The 13,595-nt window shown below is 50.5% G+C and overlaps 1 protein-coding gene across 1 annotated transcript in view; it reads left to right on the top strand.

Annotated features, from left to right (window-relative positions):
* The window catches only part of KCNA6 (potassium voltage-gated channel subfamily A member 6), a 33,163-nt gene extending 25,024 nt beyond the window's left edge, over nucleotides 1-8,139 (top strand). Inside the window, exon 2 of the mRNA XM_073789131.1 lies at nucleotides 6,853-8,139. The gene's annotated coding sequence lies outside the window, so the exon portion shown is untranslated. The remainder of the gene's footprint in view (nucleotides 1-6,852) is intronic.
* The last annotated feature ends 5,456 nt before the right edge of the window (nucleotides 8,140-13,595 follow it).

The following is a 13,595-nucleotide window of genomic DNA, read 5'->3' as shown; positions in this document are numbered from 1 at the left end:
GGGACAGCAAGAGCGCTTCCCTTGACCTCCGATCGCTTTGCAGCCTAAATGAAATGTGATTCCATGGTCCAGGTGACTCAGTTGCTTCTGAAAAGCGGGCAGATTCATCTGTCTGCCATTGGCCTGCCTGACTTTGAACGGTCTCACCTATGTGTTGTACCTCGGTTTCTTGGGAGGGATGTTGGGTTACTGTGAGAAATAACAAACGAGATGAATTGCATATTGAATGTCATCTCACGGGTAAATGCACATGAACCATTTTATTATATTTTCATATAAGAAACAGAAATGATTTATTGGAAATCTGGAGATAGCTCATGTCCATCTTAGACGGCGTAAGACAGTGTGCTTATAAAGTGGAAACTTTGCAGTTATCCAGACAACGTCACCGATGGAGTCAGCTTTGATTAATGCTCTGGAGGTTGCGTGATGCTGCTGGGCATTTGACACGACTCAAGTGAACCCCAAACTTGCTGTCAGATCTTGATAGCTTCTGGGAAGTTAGAGGAAAATGGAAGCACCGAGGAGACTTCCTCCACCCACTTTAAATGAGATTCTATCGTGAGCTTTTCCTGTGCTTGGCTTCAACCAGAGCTAGCTGTGGGAAGTTAGACTTTCTGGGGGTTATTTTAGCTCAACTAGTAGTGAACCCAAGCCCAACAAAAGAGTTCTGTCTGTGATGTGAGACCAAAATTCTAAGTCTAGACCAGAAGGTAGCGTGGTGCAGTGGCGGAATGTAGGGCTGGTGTCTTGGTATCCTGGTTCTTTCCATCTTGCTATGTGATTTGGGGTAATTATTTAACCTCGTGGAGCCTCAGATTCCTTATTTGTGAAATAGAGAAAATAATGTCTATCTCAAAGGCTGGGTAGGCTTATTCATGAGATAATGTATTTAAAATATCTTGAACACAGGAAGTGATGAATAAAGTATAGTTATTATTTTAATTAGACTATAGAACTTAGGTGTTGGTGGTTCTATAATTAAATGGGGCCAGTTAGCTTTCTTTTGGTTACAAGAGACTAAAACGCTGGCTCAAACCAATTTAATCAAAAAGGGTTTAATAAAAGTTCATTTACAACTGGGCTTCCCTTAGCAGGATACCATAGAACAGGACGAAGCATGGAAGGTTGTAGGGGTCGAATGACTCTTTAGTAGTCGTTTAGCAAATGAATTTTACCAAATTTAGCAAATGAGAGTCCAGGATGCCCAGGTAAGTTAATGAATAGCTCTAACTGCTGAAGTTTTGTAATGTATTGAAAAAAGCTGAGTATGAGACATTTAGGCTGTCCTGAGAAGACCAATACGGGAAGCAAGACAAAATCATTAAATGTAGAACATGTCCTAAATCTACAGGTTGCCTAGCAACCCTCCTCTTGTTTAGGGTATTTCCGCCCATAAAATTCTACCCATACCTATAAGTAGCGCTTTTAGCTAGTGCTATTAGACTCAATTAATTTAATTCCTATATCAATTAAATTATCCAGAGCCTGTGCTGGAAAATTCAAGATAAGTCTAAGATCCATAGTATGTTATTTGAAAATAATAGAATTCTTTTAAAAAGTTGGTCTCCGAGTCCAGCATGATCCAGGAAGTGACATTTTTTCATCCCTCTTAATGTAATTCTGCTGTCCATGTTGACTGTAGATGATGGTAAGATGGCTAGTAGCTCCAGACATATCCTCCCAGGTTCTAGCCCAACAAACAGAGTCTTTTATTGACCTGGAAAAATCCATGATCTGATTTTCATTGGTCAGAATTCCACCTCATTCTCTTATCTGGGCCGATTATTAGGCCAGGGGAATGGTCTGCTCTGACTGGACATATCTGGGTCACATGCACAGCCTTGGAGCCAGTGCTGGAGTCACTTTCACCCAAAGCCTATGGGCTGAGTGTGGAGCGTGGAGATTGCTTTTCCAGAGGAGAGCTGGTTCTCTGAAAGGAAAAGAAGAGACAGCATAGGTGCTGGGTAACCAAAAATGCAGCAGTCTCCCTCCCCAAACAAACAAACAAACAAACAAACAAAACAGCAAGTATCTATTACATCCAGGTTCTTCTTTGCCGCCCTTTAGCAAAAGAAAAATGTCATAGCTTAGGTAAATCAACACCAAACTAGGACAAGGAACATGTTCATGCCTTTAGGTGAGGAATTCCTAAATCCACACAAGGGCTTGCTGCTGCAGATTTTAAGATTATCCAAGAATGCTCTTGCATAATTCTTTTTTTTTAAGTTACTGGTTCTTCCCCGCCCCCCCCCCCCCCCAGATTATTAAGATAATGCAGTTGATTCTTGAACGACCTGGGTTTGAACTGAATGGGTCCACTTTTGCACAGAGTTTTTTCAGTAAATGCACACGACAGCACACAGTCCAAGGCTGGTTGAACCCGAGGATGTGGAAGAGGGTGACTCAGACTTCCGACTGTGTGGAGGGTCAGCACCCTAGATCCCTGAGTTGTTCAAAGTTCAGCTGAAAATGAATAAAGGTGTATAGAGCAAAATAAGTCACCAATAATCCCACAATCCAGAGATCATTCCTTTCATCTTGGTATAGTTATTCCAGATGATTTGTGAGTGTGTATTTACGTGTCTTGTACATATAAAATACTTTAAAAAATGAAATCAAACATAAACTTTATTACCTTTTAAAATGCAATAATATATTCTGGAAATCTTTTCATCTTAAAGTGTAGATTTTAGAACAAAATTTTTTAGAACAAAATTTTAGATTTTACACAAAAATACTGTAATATATCGCAGATGTAAAAAACTTAAGACTCCCTCTGACTATTTTAGCTTGTGTCTGAAGGGGAGTTAATTTAAAGGACACAACCTGGCAGCCTTATTCTTTTTAGAAGGAACGTTAAAGAATGTTTGTTTTATCATACAGTTCTGAATAAGTAGGGAAAAATGGATGAATTCAAACTTGCTTTACTCAGCAAAGGGTTAAATTATTACTGGATTACTAGGTAGTCCTTAATTGCACAGGCAGTATAAACAAGTGGTGCTCAAATTAGGTGTTCAAATTTAGATCCCCCGATGCCCTATCTTATGTTGGATTTGTTATTTTGTGCATTAGCTGACAGATGGTCGTTCTCATGGCAGCCCTGTCAGCCGGCCCATGTCACCATCTTTTCTGTATAGTTATGCATGTGCAATAATTTTGCTACTTCGTTGCATTTTTTTGCCCTTGTTTTATAAAAACGAGGGGAACACAAAGAAATTGACAGCACCAAGCAAAGTTGTTAGCAGAGCTGAGAGGAGATAAAAATCGTTAGGCTTGCCGAAAGTGCTGAATCAGTTGTTCACTGGGATTCAGCCAATTGAATGTGTGTTGAATTATGAAGGAAGGTAACATATTGAAGGATCATGTGTGAAGTGCTGGAAATAGATATGGATGTTATATCTACAAGGCAAAGTGTAAGGAAGGATTTCATCATACCTTAGTGCTCCAGCATAGAAACCCCATACAACACAACCTTTTGCAGACTTTACATAAATACACATTTCCAGAAATTATATGTAAAGATGGGAACCACAGGCTTATAGAGGAGTGAGTGGCAGGGCTTTACACAAAAGCGTGCTGGACTTCCCTGGTGGTGCAGTGGTTAAGAATCCGCCTACCAATGCAGGGGACACAGGATCAAGCCCTGGTCTGGGAAAATCCCACATGCCGTGGAGCAACTAAGCCCATGTGCCACAACTACTGAGCCTGCGCTCTAGAGCCCGCGAGCCACAACTACTGAGCCCACGTGCCACAGCTACTGAAGCCTGCGTGCCTAGAGCCCGTGCTCCACAACAAGAGAAGCCACCGCAATGAGAAGCCCACGCACTGCAAGGAAGAGTAGCCCCCGCTCGCCGCAACTAGAGAAAGCTCGCGCGCAGCAACGAAGACCCAACACGGCCAAAATTTAAAATATAAATAACTAAATAAAGTTATTTTTTAAAAAAAGCATGCAGTCTCCAAGTCCTAAGAGTTTTAGGGCAGAGGTGAGGCAGATTAATAAATGTTATTCAAACCCAAGCAATACATATTGCCTGTTGCAGTAGCAAAAGGTAATGTTTTAACAAATTATTGATAAATATTTACTGAGCTCCTGTTGTGTGCTAGGCAATGGCGATAGAATGATAAACGGAACAAATGATTTCCTCCTTTAACAGAACTGATGACGACGATGATGATGATGATGTGGTGTGTGTGTTAGTGGGGATGGTGGGGCTAGAGGCACATGTTCACCCAGTAAACCCCAGTATAAAACTGCAACTGTGACAAGCGTTACAAAGTACATTCACATACCAGTTCTATAAGAGCCTGAAATGGGAGGCTTTGACTTAATGATATTTGAATTATATAAAGAAGGTTAGATAGGCAAAGGTTCCAGAAATGTCATTCCAGGCAGAGTGAACAGTATGTCCGAAGGCCCTGTGGTGGGATTAACTCGGTGAGTACAAGAGACGGGGTTGCCAAGGGAACAAAGGAAAGGGCACGCTTGGAGCAAGGCAGTCTCAGCACGAGACACTGGGTTGGACGGACTGGATGGATGCAGGCGGACCCGTTACAAAACTTTTGCCAACATCCAGGTGAAAGATGGCACCAGAGCGATAGTGATGGAGATAGAAAGAAGTGATTGGATTTGACAGCGATGGAGGAGGTGGGAGCTTCCGGCCTTGGGGATGGATCGGAGGAGGTGGGTTAGAGAGAGAGAGAGGTGGACGAGAGGAAGGAGATAACATCTAGGACTAATAACACGAAAAATAGGAAATCTAGCCCTCACTTCCTTGGCATTGGAATGAAATATGATTAGGGGTGGGGGAGGTGAAAAACAGTACATTTAGGAATCATTTTAATTTTTGTTAAAGTCATACCCGCCCATGATTTGAAAAGCCCAATAATACTGTAAGGCTTCTGAGGAAACTCAGCAGGCCTTGCTTCTCTCCTCCCCAGGAACTCAAGTCCTTAGATAAGGCAACCGCTTTCAATTATTTGAACAGTTAGTTTCCGGTATTTTCCTTCGTTTTTCTCTGTAAATGCTTCTGTTCTCACAGAGCTCTCACTCCAGTGGGGAGGGTAAGGAAACACTGAAAGAAAACATCGCTGTCAGCCTCTCATTATATAGAGGCAGTGCTCTACAGGGACGGTTATACGTAATATGGAGAGGAGTAAGCACCCGTGGGAGTGATGTGGGCCATGCTGGGAAGAAACGCAGTGTTCACTAAGGGAGCGGGGGCAGGGATGACCCAATTGAGAAATGGCGTCTGAGCAACGACCCGAAGGATGGGAAGGAGAGCCCCGTGGGTGTGTGGGGAGGTGGCCTTCTAGACCAAGCGACGGCAGGTGCAAAGGCCCTGAGGTGGGAGGACAGAGGGTGTAGCTGAGAACCAGAACAGCAGAGGGGTCCTTGCTGCTGGAGCACAGGGAGCGGGGGAGGGCGATGGGGATGAGGTCAGCTCGGTAGGGTGGGGAGGCACGAGGCGTAGGGCCTCATGGGCTGCTGTAGCAACTTTGACTTCTACTCGGTGTGATGGGACAGCACCTCTTGTCTTGAGAGGAACCTGTATGCCCTCTTTCTGCCACAATTTTTGGTTAAGTCAGTGCTCAGTGTTTCCACATCATCACTAGCAAATATATTCCCTGCACTGTCAGCATCATTTTCTTGGATCCCACACGTAGGTGATGTTACATGATACTTGTCTTTCTCTGTCTGACTTACTTCCCTCAGTAGGATAATCTCTAGGTCCATCCACGTTGCTGCAAATGACATTATTTCATTCTTTTTCATGGCTGAGTAGTATTCCATTGTATCTATGTACCACATCTTCTTTATCCGTTCCTCTGTTGATGGACACTTAGGTTGCTTCCGTGTCTTGGCTCTTAGTGTGGCAATGAACATGGGGGCACATGTGTCCTCTCAAGTTAGATAAACTTCCCCCCTTTTGACTGAGAGGCAGAGGGATAGATGTTTGGCTCTGTGGAGGTGGGGAGGAGACCTGGAGGAGCATGTCCAAGGCAACCCTGGCCTGTTCTTGAAGGGCTTTGTGGGAGTTACAGCAACGCGCCTTCACATCCGGTGGCTGAGTTGGGACTTGGCTTTCTCAGCCCAGGGCACGGTAGAGGCACACCTTGAACACAGAACACTGGGCCCCAAATCTCACATACTTTCCAGTAGAAAACACTGACGTCTGATATCATGGGGGACTGACTGTAAGGGCAGCAGGAAATCAGGGAAGAGAGAGCTCAGTCGTGTTGGTGCGGCCAGAGGGGCTCACGGGCGGCGCTGAGGCTTGGCTGGGCTGGGAGGGATGGGGGATGGAGGAGAGTGGGAGGGGGAGGCAGGAGGCTCCAGTGGGTGGCAGAGGGGAGAGCCAGGCTGTAGCAAGGACTCTTTCACGGAGGAAGCGTACGCCTGATGGATCTGAGGGTCAAAGTTGGCCCTGGGACCCAGCAGGACAGTGCAGGTGTCAGAGAGAAGGGAGCCCAGCTAGTAAATTGTATGAAACGTCACCTTCCTGGGCCTAGAAGCTGAGCGGATTGCTTGGGCTTAATTTTGGGGGACTGAGAGGCCATTAAAGGTGGGGTGTTGATGACCACGGTATACAAAGGCAGCTTCTGCAAGAGCCGTTCACAGCTCAGCAGTTGCTGATGGGTTGCAGGGACCCTTGGAGGGCTTGTGGGGTGGCAGGTAGGGTTTGGGTAAACCAGAGAGGCCAGGAATGGGGCCAGGTGGGGGACCAGCATGCACAGGAGCTAAGAAAAGGGGCTGGCCGTCCGTCCAAGGCCTCTTGGGGCCACTCTCCTCGTGCAGCCCAGCCCCCCACCACTAACTCACCTCCTTTTCTTCTGATTCATCCCTGGCAGGAAGGAAGGGAAGAGGCTGGCACAGAGGTCCAAGCCAGGAGACCTACACCTCCACTTCTGATAGTGGCTGGGAAAAGAGGGTCCGGACCCTCAGCTCCTCCAGAAGACGAGACCCCCTCCGGTGGCCTCCCGCGAGCCTTGACCAGGCTGGAAAAAGCTGGGACCAGACCCACTGGCTAATTTAAAGATGGGGCCCAGGATATGGGGGTGAAGCTGGGGCGGGGAGGTGAGAGCTGGTGGTGTGGATCGAAGAGACCAGGTGTGGAGAGGTCAGGGGTCGAGCGATGTGGGCAAGTGCGTGGCTGTGCTGCAGGCCCGTCTAGGAAAAGGGTGGCCGTGGAGGACCCGCCAATAAACACACGCAGAGTCTCGGAGGCCGTGCGCTTTGCTGTGTGCGAACATCAACAGCTAAGTCAAGCAGACACGTCATGCTAAGTCGTGACAAAGGCAGCTATCCAAGGTGCCTGGGCACCCAGCCAGCGCCCCAGGTGCCACCCACAGATGGCATCAGAAAGGACGCTTGATCACCCTCTGCCGTGACCCCACCCCGGACAGGGGACGTCTTCCAAGGGAGCAGGATGTGTCACCCACGGTTGAGGAGCGGCCCGCCTCTCCTATAGACGTGCCTGTGGACAGATGTCAAGGCCATATGATGCCACGCGCAGGGCGTCCCAGGACAGCGGAGGCTCCTTTCTAGTGTGTAACCCACTTCCCCAGGGGAAGGAGAGAAGTTTCTACTTCCGGGAAATCCCTCCTCCTCGCCTCCCTCCCTCCCTCCCTCCAGCATCCTTCCAGGGTGCTCTGGAAGGGGACATTCCCGCTAGTGGCCACTCATCCAAGTATCCTTTCCTCTTGGTGACAAAACGCAGGCTGATTTTCTTGCCTTGAATTTACTTTCCTAATTAGGTGTTGCTGAGGTTACCGTTTGCTTTAATGCCCGGACCCTCCCAGATCTGTGTGCTGGGCAGGGGGCTTCGTCACCAAACTGCAGAAGCCCCGGCAGCGGGGACCATCTCCTCAGCGAAGTGCCCACCCGATGTCTCTAGCAAAGCACCGGACGTGGACTTGTCACTCACAAAGTGTCCGGTGAATGAGTGAGTGAGGATGTGATTGAATGAATGTTGGCTCTGGTTAATATATGCTGTTAACACGCTCGCGTATAAGTCATCAAGCGCTTACACGTTGTTTCCTGTAAGTGAGGGTGGCCGCAAGCATCGCTGCGTCACACACACACACACACACACACTTTTGTCTCCCAGGTTTCTCCTCTTACCGAAGAAGCCTTGCAACTCTGACATCTCCTGTGAAGGTCTGTTTCCCAAACTGTGTCTGTGATCTGTTTGCTTCTTCATTCAACAAGTGTTCGTTGAGTGCCTGCTGTGGGCCAATGGACAAAACCAAGGACTCAGGCTCTTAAGAAGCTTAGCTTCTGCTGGAGGAGATAGGCAATCGATAGAATAAGTAACTAAAATACACTCTATGCTAGGTGAGTACAAACGCCACCGAGGAACATCCAGAAAGGGGCCCGTGAAATACAGCAGCGGGTAGGGGAGTGTGAGGACCAGATTAAAGCAGGGGAGACAGGGGAAGGCTGACCTAGAAGGGAATGTCTGAGTAAAGAGCAGAGGGGGTCAAGGAGTGAGGGCGCCGTTCTAGATGGAGGAACAGGAAGTGCAAAGGCCCTGAGGTGGGAGCCTCACTGGCGTGTTCCAGGAACAGCAAGGGGGCCGGTGCGGCTGGAGGGCAGTGAGCCAGCAGGACGCGAGGTCAGGGTTAACTGGGTGCTGAGGGTGGGCTCTGTCCAGCCAGGGCCTTAGAGGCCCTGAAAGGACTGTGCTTGTATGTGGAGTTGGAAAGGAAGCCATTCCTGCAGGGTTCTGAGCGGAAGAAGGGACATGTCTGGACTTCAATTCTAACAGAATTTCCAGTTGGGAAGCGGGTGGGATAATCCCGTTGAGAGCGGCTGGTGGGTGGACCAGGCTGTCCATGGTGGGGTTGGTGAGAAGTGGACAGAGAGAAAGAGCGAAGGCGAGGATGACTCCCAGCTTGCGGGGGAGAAAGGGGAGACCCAGGGGCCGGACCACCCTCTGTGGCTGTGCTGGAGACCCAGCGACCCGCTCCCGGAAGCTGGCCTGCGGGTGACGTCACCCACCAGACTCTGCCCCCAGGCACAGCTTGGCTTTGCCTCCCAGCCCCACTTCCTTCTCTCCAGGAATCCGGGGGTGGATGGCAGCAGGGGGGGTGGTGGGTGGGTAGTGTCATCTGCTGCCGTCCCCGCTGTCTGTCTCCCTGACCGCACATCCAGGACGGGCTGCATCTGCATTTCCATGATTTATTCTGAGTCTCGTGCACCTGGGAAGGTTGGGGACCTGGCTGGCCTTGGCCTTGGCAGGCAAGGTATTGTCACCTCCCGGGCAGTCGCACCGGAGTGGGACGCAGGAGACCAGAATCACCTGAGGCCGAGACCATGGGGGAAGAAAAGCCAGGGTGCATGGGGCGCTCCAGTAGGAGAACCCGGAATCGGTCTGGGAGAAGAAGAAACATCAGTGGCAGGCTGGGGACACCTCTATCCTGGCCCCTGGAGGGGCCCACGGAGGCCTTGTCCAGAGTGGATGGATGGACAGCAGGAGGCCCGATGTCACAGGCCGCCCTCAGACTGTCCTGCTCTCTGCCATCGGTCTGCCTTTGGGAGGCACCGTTCCAGGAGTGACTCTTGTCTTTGTTTTGAGGTGAGGTAGCAGAAAACTGATTCACCAGGCCACTCGTGGGCGCCATGGGCTGATGTCAGAGGACGCTGCTGCCTGAGCTCAGTTGCGCTGGCTCGTGGCCGGGGAGCCCGCTGGGCCGCCCGAGGGGAGGTCTCAGGGCCACCCTTCAGCTCACGCGTGGACAGCCACGTGACAACACGGTGGAACGGCAGAAGCTGTGGGCCGAGAGGCTGGAGACCCGGGGCCCAGTCCCGGCTCTGCCACTAAACTCACCGTCTGATGCACGTCGACACTTGGCATGTCTTTATCCCCTGGTCCTCCACCTTGCCTGAGAAATGAAGAATCGGACCCAGTGATCGCCAATGTCTCTTCCCACTTGGATAGACTTTAATTCCATCACTTGGATAACTGAGGGCAAATTGATTTCCAGGCCCCTGATGGAAAACGAGAGCCCTCTCCTCTTGCCTAGGGAGATCCGTAATGATTCGATTGTTATCAAGCGTCAGACGGTCACTGTGCTCTTTGTGGCAGTGCTTGGTGACTGTCAGGCCCCCTCCAGGTGTAGGTGGTGTGAGCAATGCTGTGTTTCCTCCTGGGTGAGCAGTAGACTGTGGGCTCATTTGAGACTCAGAGCATCTCAGGGATGGGTGGTCATGTGGAGGAAAACAAGACTCAGAGAAATGAAGAGGGTTTGTCCACGGTGAGGCAGTGAGTGGCTGGAAGAGGAGTCTTGGGTAGGAGGGTAGTGCTCGGGGCCCTTGGGCTTGTTGCTGATTCTGGGGCCTGCAGCCAGAGATCGCCAGTGCTTTTTCCCAAAACAAAACAAAACAAAACAAAACAACTTCCTCCAAAATCTATAAGAATCTGGGCCACGCTCATCAGCTCCATCCCTTCCCGCAGGTACCTGCTCCGTTTATGGTTCCCCAGCCACCTGCCATTGCCGACAGCGCCACTAGAGGGAGCCACCACTGCTCCTGTTTCTCCCGCAGGTGGGTTGGGAAACCCTGGGGCTGCCCTGGGAGCCGGGCACCTCTTGGTTGGAAGGGCTCTTCATCAGCCCTCGGTCACTCCACGGGGTCCCTGCGTGTCCAGCCACATGTGATGTGTGAGTCCGTTCAGGGCTGAGAGTCTGCTGGGGTCTCTACCCAGCAGTCCTGGTGTAGCTGGACGTCCAGTGAATGGAGGATGACCTGCCCCTCGTCCATCCGTGCAGGAGCCCCAGGAGGTGCTACTCAGAGATCCAGGGCAGATGTGGGGGGAGCCGAGGCTTCAAAGGCCCCCAGATCCTTGGCCTGAGAATTCCAGTGGGCAACTTGAGGGGCCCCTGCCAGGGGGTATCCCCAACCTCTTGGAAGATGCAACAGAGCAGCGGGAAGCAGCAGGAAACTGCCCTGGAAACTGCGCTCAGAGGCCTGATATCCAGGGACTTTTGCCCAGGTTGCTGTCAGCGGTGGGAAATTACCCACAGGGGCCAGGGGATGATGTGGCAAAGAGATCAGGTGTCTTTTGGAAAAGTGATTTTCCAGTTCAAATACCACTCGGTTACAGAGATTTTCTGGAATCCCACCAGGCTAAGAGTCAGGCTGAATTATCCTGAACTCCTACCTGCTATTGGGCTTGGGGTCAGGAGGGGACGGATGGATAGTGACCTTGTGCATAACCTTTTATCCTCCAGGGGGAGTCTTCACCTCTGGGCCTCAGTTTCCTCCTCTGTCAAGCAGGGGGTTTATATTTTGATGTTCTCCAAGGCCCCTCCTGCAGGGAAGAGTGGTCTGTCCTGTTTGTCCTCCTGCACTGTGGCTCATCTGTCACCAGCTCTCTGCTGTCCGCAGTTTGAAGCATGTGGAAAGTCGTTGCCCTTCCCCACATAAGCAGCTTTTAAAAATACCCATAAAAATAAAATGAGATTGACCTCTTAGGACCAGTCAACTCATCAAAACGATTTGGAGTCCTCCGTGCTTAAGTGTCAGCAGTAATGGGTCATTTCACAGCAACAGGCTGGAAAAGCTCAATGGCGGGGCTAAAGTTTGCATTTTCTATGTCAGCAGTCACTTGCCTGCTGTCTGGCTTCCTTTTTGGTCCTGCTGACTTCTGATGGGCTGGGGCCAGCTCGTCGGGGCTCTGTGGTGTCGCATCGCATCTTGGTGACAGGGTCCTCATGACTCTGAATTTCCAAGCACAGCTTAGTCTCTCAAAGATGCTTCCGTGACTAAAACTCCATTCCAAACCTGGTTTTGGTGGAAAAGAAAGTCGATGACGATGGGAGGGGTTGGAGGGGTTTCCTGAGAGGCAAGGAGCCGGGATTCCTTCCGATCAATACATTATTCCAGTCAATACATTATTGATTGCAATAATGAACATGTGTTTTTCAGTTTTGTTTTTGTCTAGTGCCTTAATAGTCAAGAAAGGCTGTGGACATTAATGGGAGCAGGGTACTGGGGCCTGCATGGTCCAGGGCAGGACTTCTCATCTTTCATTGTGGAGGCAGATCACCTGAAGACCTTGTTAAAATGCAGATTCCTGGGCTCCAACCCCCGGGGATACTGATTCAGTAGGTCTGAGAAGGAGCCCAGGAACGTGCATTTCTATCAAGCTCCGGGTAATGCCGAGGCTGCAGGTCAGGACACCAGGCTGTGGGTGGCACTGTCCTAGGGCACAGTGACGTGCTATCTACACCCAGGGCGGTGAGCCCCGTGCAGATACGAACCAGGGATTGTCGAGCTCACAGGGAACATGGGGAACAGTTCACTGCAGTGCATGAGAACACAGCTAAATCTCCAAGGAACCAGACGCTCCCCCACCCCCCACCCCTGTTATTCACAAGGCTGTGGTGGTGACTAAACCCTTGGCTAATTACCACGCTGGTGGGAAGCATCCCAGGTTAGTGCTCTGAGGTTCTGGCCACTTCTGGCCACCAGGTGGGGCAGGATGATTTCTTCCCAGGCCCGAGGGGCTGGAAGAGGAAAAGTACTGAGGAGATGGTAGCAGAGCCTTTCAGAAAACGCTGCAATCTCCGAGTGCACCAACACCATCCAGAACTAGGCTTTGGCGGGGAAGGGTTGCTGTTGGTTTTTCAAGCTCTTTGCTTTTCTTCCTGTTATCCCAAAGTGCGTCCTCGTTCACCCCCTTGTGCAGTAGGTGACCGTGGCTTGAGATGAAAGGGAGATCGCTCTCCCTGTACCGAAGATGGAGCAAGAGGACGAGGGAGAGAAAGGAGCTTGTGTGAGGTGCCAGTGAGCAGCGCTGGGCTGCCTGGACCAGCATGTTTCTTGCCAAGGTGTGGGGGGGGGGATGCTGGTCTGCCCCGAGGTCTCTGCCGACCCCAAGGTCACGGTCCTGATCAGACTGTGCTCTTGGGGTGGGGAAGGTGAAGCAGCTTTTTAGGGGGAAAAAGGCAGGCAATCCTCGGACTAAGATGAAATGACCCAGAGGGTATTAGTTGCCCTGCGCTTGCAAAGCAGCATGGTCCGGGAGTTATCGAGCGCCCCCTTTGTGCACCGTTAGCCAGTCTCATCGGGCATGTACATCTGAGCATCGCGCAGACAGCCACGCCGACACAGTGCCTGCTGGCCAGGCGCTGGTCCCCCAGCGTTCCCAGAGCATCCTCAGAGAGAGCCCCCTGTTACAATTAAATGGGGGGACCGGAAGCCTCTCGTCTAACGCTGTGGCCTGAAATTTTCTGCAGCTCACTGTGATAGCATTTCGGCCTGAGCAGAGCAGCAGACTTCCTCTTTTACAGATATAAACAAAGAGGTGTGTGTGTGTTTAGATTTCAAGCTCCCACCTCAACCCACCCCTGAAAGCATCTTTAAGAGTGAGCAGAGGTGCATCCCCACACTGTTCCCTCACTCCTTAGACAGCTCTCTTTACTGTCAGCCACCCAGACGATCTTAAGCAAAAGACCACGGGGGTTCCCCTTTCCCTGCACTGACATCTGGATATAAATTCTGACTTTCCTAGAGACAATTTCCCAGAGGGCTTCTTTGTCCCTTGTTGACTGCAAACGATTTTGCTCCACAAGACGGAGCATCGGCG

Source organism: Tursiops truncatus, chromosome 11 (genome assembly GCF_011762595.2).
Source record: "Tursiops truncatus isolate mTurTru1 chromosome 11, mTurTru1.mat.Y, whole genome shotgun sequence".
Lineage (NCBI taxonomy): Eukaryota > Metazoa > Chordata > Mammalia > Artiodactyla > Delphinidae > Tursiops > Tursiops truncatus.
Note: the sequence above shows the minus strand (reverse complement) of the source record. Positions and strands in the feature narration are given on the sequence as shown.